The sequence below is a fragment of the Apium graveolens genome, chromosome 3 (genome assembly GCF_009905375.1).
Source record: "Apium graveolens cultivar Ventura chromosome 3, ASM990537v1, whole genome shotgun sequence".
Lineage (NCBI taxonomy): Eukaryota > Viridiplantae > Streptophyta > Magnoliopsida > Apiales > Apiaceae > Apium > Apium graveolens.
Genome location: NC_133649.1, coordinates 127,143,437 through 127,152,486, shown reverse-complemented (window position 1 = coordinate 127,152,486; position 9,050 = coordinate 127,143,437). Strand labels below are relative to the sequence as shown.

General features: G+C 39.7%; 1 non-coding gene across 1 annotated transcript; it reads left to right on the top strand.

Annotated features, from left to right (window-relative positions):
- Positions 1–3,097: 3,097 nt before the first annotated feature.
- LOC141715508 (small nucleolar RNA R71) lies at positions 3,098–3,204 on the top strand. The gene has a single exon (XR_012572268.1). It is a non-coding gene; the product is annotated as a small nucleolar RNA R71 (small nucleolar RNA).
- Positions 3,205–9,050: the final 5,846 nt, after the last annotated feature.

Genomic DNA, 9,050 nt, shown 5'->3' with positions numbered 1-9,050 from the left:
CGAATCCTTCTTGGAAACCAAATAGCGAATGGCCGCATGATCAGTGAATACTGTCACCTTTGTCCCAAGCAAATAAGATTGAAATTTTTCGAAACCAAAGACTATAGCCAAGAGCTCCTTCTCAGTAGTGGTCTTGCTAGTATAGTAGACCACATGAAAGAGATTATTCTTGCGCTGCCAAAGAACTGCGCCCACCGCATAATCACTTGCATCATACATCATCTCAAAAGGCTCTGTCCAATCAGGTCCTGTAATCACTGGTGCAGTTATCAAACTCTTCTTAAGAGTCTCGAATACCGTTAAACAGTCATCATCAAATTTGAAAGGCACATCCTTCTCAAGCAAGTTGCACAACGGCTTAGATATCTTCGAAAAGTCCTTGATGAAACACCGATAAAAACCCGCATGGCCAAGAAAACTACGGATTCCTTTCACAGAAATAGGTGGTGGAATATTTTCAATGACTCCCACCTTGGATTTTCCACCTCAAGACCCTTGCTAGAGACCTTATGCCCAACAATAATGCCTTCACGCACCATAAAATGACATTTTTCCCAATTGAGCACCAAATTAGTTTCCACACACCTTTTGAGTACTGCACGAAGATTCAAACATTCATCATACGAATGTCCAAAGACGGAGAAGTCGTCCATGAATACCTAAACATTATTTCCAATCATGTCAGAGAATATAGCCATCATACATCTCTGAAAAGTGGCCGGTCCGCCACATAACCCAAACGAAACTCCGCGAAAAGCAAACGTGCCAAATGGACAAGTGAAGGTAGTCTTTTCTTGATCCTCTGGTGCAATACAAATCTGATTATACCCTGAATAGCCATCCAGAAGACAATAATACTCATGACCGGCCAACCTGTCAAGCATCTGATCAATAAACGGAAGCGGGAAGTGATCCTTCCTTGTGGCCTTGTTCAACTTTCTGTAATCCATGCATACTCTCCATCCCGTGACTGTTCGAGTGGGGATGAGCTCGTTCATCTCATTTGCTACCACAGTGATACCTCCTTTCTTAGGTACACATTACACGGGGCTCACCCAAGAACTGTCAGAAATAGGATAAATGATTCCTGCATCCAACCACTTCAGAATTTCTTTCTTCACCACTTCTTTCATGATAGGATTAAGTCTGCATTGTTGCTCAACAGTCGGCTTACTACCCTCCTCTAGCAGAATCTTATTCATGCAATATGAAGGGCTGATCTCTTTGATGTCTACTATCGTCCATCCAATAGCCGATTTGAATTCTCTCAAGATCCTTAAGAGCTTGTCCTCCTCACTACTTGAAAGGTCAGATGCCATAATAACAGGTAAAGTAGATGCGTCACCTAAAAAAGCATACCTCAAGTGTTCAGGCAATGGCTTAAGCTCCAAGGTAGGTGCTTTCTCAATCGATGGTTTGAGCTTTCCTTCAGCATTTTTGAGGTCAGAAGTACCAAGAGATTGAAACGGCATGTCTAGCTTTCACCTCCAGGGATAAGCATTAAGATATTGTAGTTGCTCATTGCCATCTTCATCGTCACTGTCAAAATCCCCCACTAAGGCCTTCTCTAATCCATCAGACATTAGCATATGATCAAGTTCTGAAGCAACCACAGAATCAATCAAATCCACTTTTAAGCACTCCCCAAGATTATGGGAATCTTCTTATCTTCCTCGAAATACAGAATAACATAGTCTGCAGGAAAGAAGAGCTTATCCACCTTTACTAGCACATCCTCCACTATGCCTCTTGGGTAAGTAATAGAACGATCAGCCAATTGTAGAGACATGTAGGTGGGCTTTGGATCAGGCAAATTCAACTTTTTAAAGATCGACAATGACATCAAATTGATGCTTTCTCCCAAATCACAAAGGCACTTGTCAAAAGAAAACTTGCCAATGGTGCAAGGAATGGTGAAGCTACCTGGATCTTTAAGCTTTGGAGGTAACTTTTGTTGCAGCACATCACTGCATTCTTCCGTTAGAGCAACGGTCTCAAGGTCATCCAGTTTCACCTTCCTTGAAAGAATACTCTTAATAAATCTCGCATAACTAGGCATCTGCTCCAGAGCCTTAGCGAAAGGTATATTGATGTGAAGTTTCTTGAATACCTCCAGAAACTTACCGAACTACTTATCCAGCTTTTAGTTGTTGCAATCTCTTAGGGAAAGGTGGTGGAGGATAGAGCTGTTTCTCCCCTGTATTACCCTCAATCAGAGTGTGTTTAACAGTAGTCTTCCTTGGTTCCGCCGCCTTCTCCTTTTTCTTAGCTTCTTCATCACCAACTTCAGCTTCTCCTTCTTTTGCTTTTTCAGCATCAACAACTTTTTCAGACCTTAAGGTAATATCCTTGACTTGCTCTTTAGCTTCCTTCCTGCCTGGCACTTCAGTGTCACTGGGAAGTGTGCCAGGTTGATGATTGAGCTCTGCATTGGCTATTTGACCGATTTGATTTTCCAAGGTCTTGATAGAAACCGCCTGACTTTTGCACAACAGCTTAAGTTCCTCAAAATCTGCACTAGAGGGTGGAGCTGCACCTCCTTGTTGAGCATATGATTGCCTTTGAGCATAATGCTGTGGTTGCTGGAATCTAGGTGGATTGAAGTGCTTACTTACGACTTGCTGATATGGTTGCTGAATAGCATTTTGATTATTACACCAGCTGAAATTTGGATGATTTCTGTTGTTAGGATGATAAGTAGCTGGCACAGGCTGCTGTTGTCACTGATAATTGTTCACATACTGAACAGATTTGTTAACAAGAGAACACTGATCCGTAGCATGAGAACCCGCACAAAGCTCACAGACCATAGCTATCTAATTGACTCCATAGGTAGCTAGAGAATCGACCTTCATAGACAGCTTGGAGGTGCGCTGCAATAGCTGTAGCTGCATCGACTTCCAGAATACCTGCTACCTTTCCAGGCATCATCCTTTGAGTTGGGTTTTGATGCTCATTTGCAGCCATAGTCTCAATAAGATTATAAGCCTCAGTATAGCTTTTGGCCCACAAGGCGCCTCAAGCTGCTGCATTGAGCATGGGCCAAGATTGGGCCCCCAAACTATTATAGAAACCAGTGATCACCATCCAATAAGGCATTCCATGATGTGGACACTTTCTCAACATCTCCTTGTAGCGCTCCCAAGCTTCGCACATAGATTCTGTAGGTTGCTGCGCAAACTGAGTAAGAGCACTCCTCATAGCAGCAGTCTTCGCCATTGAATACAACTTCACCAGAAACTTTTGCGCAAGATCTTGCCAAGTAGTGATAGACCCAGCTGGTTCAGAATGTAACCAGTCCTTAGCTTTATCTCTCAGAGAGAATGGGAAAAGCCTCAGCTTGATAGCCTCATCAGTCACACCATTATATTTGAAAGTACTGCAGATCTCGATAAAATTCCTTATGTGCATGTTGGGGTCTTCAGTCACAGCACCTCCGAAAGAAACAGAATTCTGCACCATCTGAATAGTGCCCGGCTTGATTTCAAAGGTGTTAGCCTGAATAGCCGGATGAAGAATGCTTGACTGAATGTCATCAATTTTAGGCCGAGAAAAGTCCATAAGAGCTGGATCTGCCGGAACAATACGATCACCCATGATTAATGGTTCTTTCTGCTCACTTCCTAAATTCGAATCTTCAAAATCTATCTTCTCCGGAATATCAAGAACTTCATCTGTCTCCTCAGCTGTATCTAAAGTCCTCTTGCGAGTACGAGAACGAGTTTGCATAAACGCTCGCTAAAGTACCTGAAACACAACCGGAAACAATAAGTAACACGTCTTAATCACTGAGTCCTAATGACCAATGATGGTAAGTACATAAACTAAACAAATACGCCGAGTCCCCGGCAGCGGCGCCAAAAACTTTTTAGGGCGAAAACACGCGCTAATATTCATGCAAGTATACGCGTTCGCCATTAATATAGAATACTTTCTAGTTCGTTCCCACAGAGACTCAGACTAATTATGTTCAATTAAACTCACTCACCAGTGTATGATTACTTCTCAATGTTAAGACAATAACACTTAGATTTGATTAACTAATTATTAACTATAATTAACTACTAGACTTACGCACTTAATTAACACTTAAATTAACAATATTAAAACACTCATGAGATCACAACTTCATTACTACTTCCTTCAATAGCTATTGTTATTACCCTTAGCATGCAACAGTGATGATATTAATCGAATAACACGAAACTCATAAAAGCCAACTTTCATTGTACTAATACCATTCTACCAAACATCCACAATTAAGATAGAAGTTGAATAGGCATCAATTATGTTGAGTCCCTATATGTCTACAGAAATTGACAACATAATGATTTAAGCACAAGTTATTCCTTTTGATTACACAGGGCGAATAAAACGGTTAGAGTTACCCACTAATCATGCATACTCGTACATGAACCTATGCTAGCATGGCAAGTTCTAAATCTCAAGATCCACCATCGCTTCATAAGAGAATAACACCCTATCTTATATGTTCGCGACGCACATAAGACAAATACGCACAACCAATACTAGATATCATACAATCATCACACACTAAGGTATTAAACAACTAACTAAAGAACTCCATAGTAAATCTGTTACGACCCCATGATCACGATTAGCCCATGATAGCACTCGTCGTCATCATGGGTTCATATAAACACATGATAATAACACACGAGAATAATAACTAAAACTACTTATATTAAGCCAGAGTACGTCACAAGAGTAAATAGGATTCAAAGTAAAGAAAGCTAGCATCCAACGTTATAACTGAAATAAAGAATCACAAGAAAATATGCTTCCTCTTCGTTGAGGTGTGCTAAAACGGTCTTCTTCCTTAACTCTTTGCTCTTCGATTAATACTACTGATCCAACCTTTGTAAAATGTCTCTGAAATCTACTTATATAGGAGTCCCATGAAACCCAGATAACTCAGAAGTTGGAAGCCAAACAGAAATAGGAGTCTAAAATAATTATTCTGAAAATACGACCCTGCGCGGCCGCTCAGCATTCCTGAGCGGGCGCTCAGCTCCCTACTGTAAAATGCTCTGTTTCTGCTCCGTTTCTTCACTATATTATGCTCCTATCTTCCCACTTGCAATGCTAAACACATGCCAAGGCTTATTATTGATGAATCCTCTCCCGAAATGCATCTAATACCCTGAAATGCACAAACACTAGAAAAACGCATCAAATACACAAAATACTTGATTTCAAGACACCAATTTAAGCTATTATAAGACGTTCTAAGTGGTATAAAATGCCACTTATCATGTACCAAGACAACATAATTCTTGATCTCCAATAACGCTACTTGACTCCTAATCCATGGCTTAAGTCCCTGTTGGAACCTTTTAGCCTTCTTTGCCTCTGTATTCACATACTCAGATATGAATCTAGACAACTCCGAGAACTTCACTTCATACTCCGCTACCGACATATCCTCTTGCCTAAGGTCCAGGAATTTCATCTCCAACTGATCTTACATATAGCTTGGCAAATACTTCTCCAGAAACATCTGAGTGAATTTCTCCCATGTTAAGTCCTTACCTTCCAACAATGCCTTCGAAGATTCCCACCAGAAACTTGCTTCATCTTTAAGGTAATAACTCGCATAGTGAGCTTTCTTGTCGTCCTTAACTTCTGCTAACTCAAAAGCTTTTTCCATTTCTCTTAACCATGACTGAGCTTTAATCGGGTCTGGCAAACCTAAGAACTCTGGGGGATGAACAGATTGAAAGTGTTTGAAGTTTCCAACTTTAGGGGCCACATGTTGTTGCAAAAGCTGAGCAAGTCTGCTCATCATGGTGGTTTCTGGGTTTACTTCTGGGTCTTGGGTTGGAATTTCTTCTTCTTGGTGATCTGGTGAGTTGGCCATTTTTTACAAACCTGATTGAGCAATTATTTAGCAATATGATAGCATGGCATATATAACAACATTTTATTATGAAATCTTTTGCGGGTTTTAAGCTTCACCCAATTTTGCACATGCAATCCTATTACTACTTAATTCTCATATCGATGTTGTTTTATCATGGCACAGAATATGGTATTACGAATTTTAATCATGGTTGTACGGAAACATGATATTTAGAACAGTTTATGAGATATTTAGGGTGCACAATGCAAAACAAGATAATAGATTTATTTAAACAAAGGGTACATGAAGAAAAGTCTGGCTATCATAAATTCTGAAATAGGGTACAATAATATAGCAGGGTTAAACAGAGGACAAACTGGAAAACATCCCCCTATCTACCCCTAACTTCTACCAACTACTACTACAATTATCCGAAATACAACATAACAAATGAAGCGATCCCAGCATCTGACCAAGTATCCCAAAGCCTATTGGCGCTGAAAAAAAAACAACATCTACGGGCTCAACCAACAATCTCGTCTAATCATCCATAATCTCTCTCAACACAACCAACATCCAGCAAATGATCTTATGCAGCCTCCGGGCCTCAGCATCAGCATCACTAGTGGATGGTCCCTCATCCAATCTCCTCCTAGAAACCTGCTCCACCAACTGAATCCTAGCTCTCCATTCCTCCATCACTACTGAAGTCCTCTTCCTAGAGTCTCGAATCAACCTATCCACCAAAGCTCCCAACTCAGGAATACGGGAGTAAACAAAGTCTCGATCCTGGGCTAACTTGCCACCAACACTAACAGGTACAGTCTTAGGCATCTAAGACTCTAGCTCAGGGGAAGGGGTCTCTGAATCTGGCCTCAAGGGTGAAATCTGCATAGGGATCTCACTACTCTCAGAAGGGTCCTCCTCTAGGTCTGAACTAACATACACAGGCTCCTCTGGAGAGGGTGGAATAGGGTCCACTGGGGTACCGGTCAAACTAATCTCTGAATCTGAGTCACTACCACTACTGGGATCCTGAGAGAAAACACAAAACAGCAACCAAGAAACAACGTTTGGGTTAAATAAAGCTTCCAGCTAACTCACAGCCCTAACTCTAGTTTCCACTTCACTATTACACACTTTCCTTAGACTATACCTAATAGTCTAACTCAACTCTATATGAGTTGAACTCTCTCGCGATATACATATATACCCAAAATACCCTTTTTTAGGCCTAATTGTCTCAGGGACTAGATCATGTAGCTCTGATACCTACTTGTGACGCCCTCAATCTCGGGGTTAAGAAATGAGTACCCACACACCTTTAATCATATTATTAAATAAGCATAAACCCCGATTAACTACTAACAGGATCAAACAAGATAAAGTATGAGACAAGATTACAACTACCAATCATAAAATAAACTTACAACCCCAAAATAATATTAAATAAACATAATCGATTCCGGATTGGAACCGACAGATAACCCATTGTATCTTTACAATTTTCCTTCTAAGCGCTTGCTCACTCAGAAATACCACTACCTGCTCTGGAAACCGGAAGCCCTCAACACGATAGGGACCACCAGGTACGCTCTTACGAGCAGTGCACCTAAGCCTGACCATCTTCTTGCTTAATTGCCATGGTTAGATTAAAATAAAACATATGAGTATAAAACTCAGCAAGTAACTATAAAGCAGCTCTATGATTTGAAATCCACAATATACTTTACCAATCTCAGGGCATTCTGTTTTATTTGATCTAGGTGGCATATTTCCATCTTTTGGGTTAAGGTAGGGTTATAAAGGAAAAATGTGGGGCTTTCAAGGAATAAGGCTCAAGCAGGGTGAAAGCCGACATTCATCACAAATTATTAATGGATCAGAACAGATCTTTCAGAAAAAGAAAAGCAACAATATTTCACTATACAGAATCAGTTATATGATCAACAGATTAAAATCAGGGTTCTCGAGCTTTAAGCTTCACATTATCACAATCAACTCTTTTCAAAGCGATATAAACCATTTTCATTTTTTAAGAATCAATTACTGAACAAGATGTTTCAATTCCTTTTTAAAAATCAATATAGAACACTTGATTGGATCTCTTTATCTTTTCATTTCATAATAATATGGGTGATCAGCCCGTACCGACCTCCATCTGGTCTTTAAGGTACCAATCAGCATAATTTCATCCTTAAGTTGGACTAGCCCCGCTAGCCTCTTACCATGACTGGACTAGTCCCACTAGCCTCTTACGTCCCAATCCAATCCATCAGGAATTCGTTTGGAAAACCTTGAGTTAGAAAAGTAGGTTTTCTAAATTCATTTTATCATTACCAAGAATATGAAATCATTCAGACTCTTTCGAGTCGAAACTCATTCTTAAGTCAAATGTCAAGAAATCAAAGTTAAGGAAGTGATTCAAAGACAAGCAAGGAACAACTCTAAGGATTCTGAATCAAGATAACAAGGTACTTAAATTAGAAGGATCAATATCTGTTTCAGGGATCAATAGGAAATATGGTGATCAAGAAATAAGGTATCATTACAAGGGGTTCGTAAAGGTAATTATAGGGTTTATAACAGTTCATGGCTTAGCAAATAACTTGAACAGAAAAGACAGGTTACCAAAGGGTCGAATAAATAAGCTTATCAATAATAGTTTAACAAGATCAAAGACAGGGTATCTCAAGTCATTAACAGGAGTTCATTAATTAAACAGTTTCATACTCTACATGGTATGAACAATAACCTCTCTTATAACCATTTTCACAAGTAATGGGAGTTACTTTCCTGAATTCGCTTTCCTGAAGGTTGAACTACTGCCACCTAGTATACCCTTTCCTTTCCTAGCCTGAATGCCCTCACGCTCCGAATCTACAATAAAAACAAAATCTTAATCAGTTTCTCAACTCTCATTCCCGGAACGATTACTCAATACGATAGCTCGATTATACCCTTGACTCGAATATATGAGTATAGCTTATACACATAAGCACATATCACATCACACGTCATATACTTTACTCTTAACCTTTATACCTTTATATACTCGACAATCGACTTATAAACATCCTTATCTCAACTTGAAGTCAAATCATACTTTATATTAGTACACATAGCTCTTTATACTTGAAATTCTTATACGAATTAAACAAATGACAAAACTTACAATAACGACCCT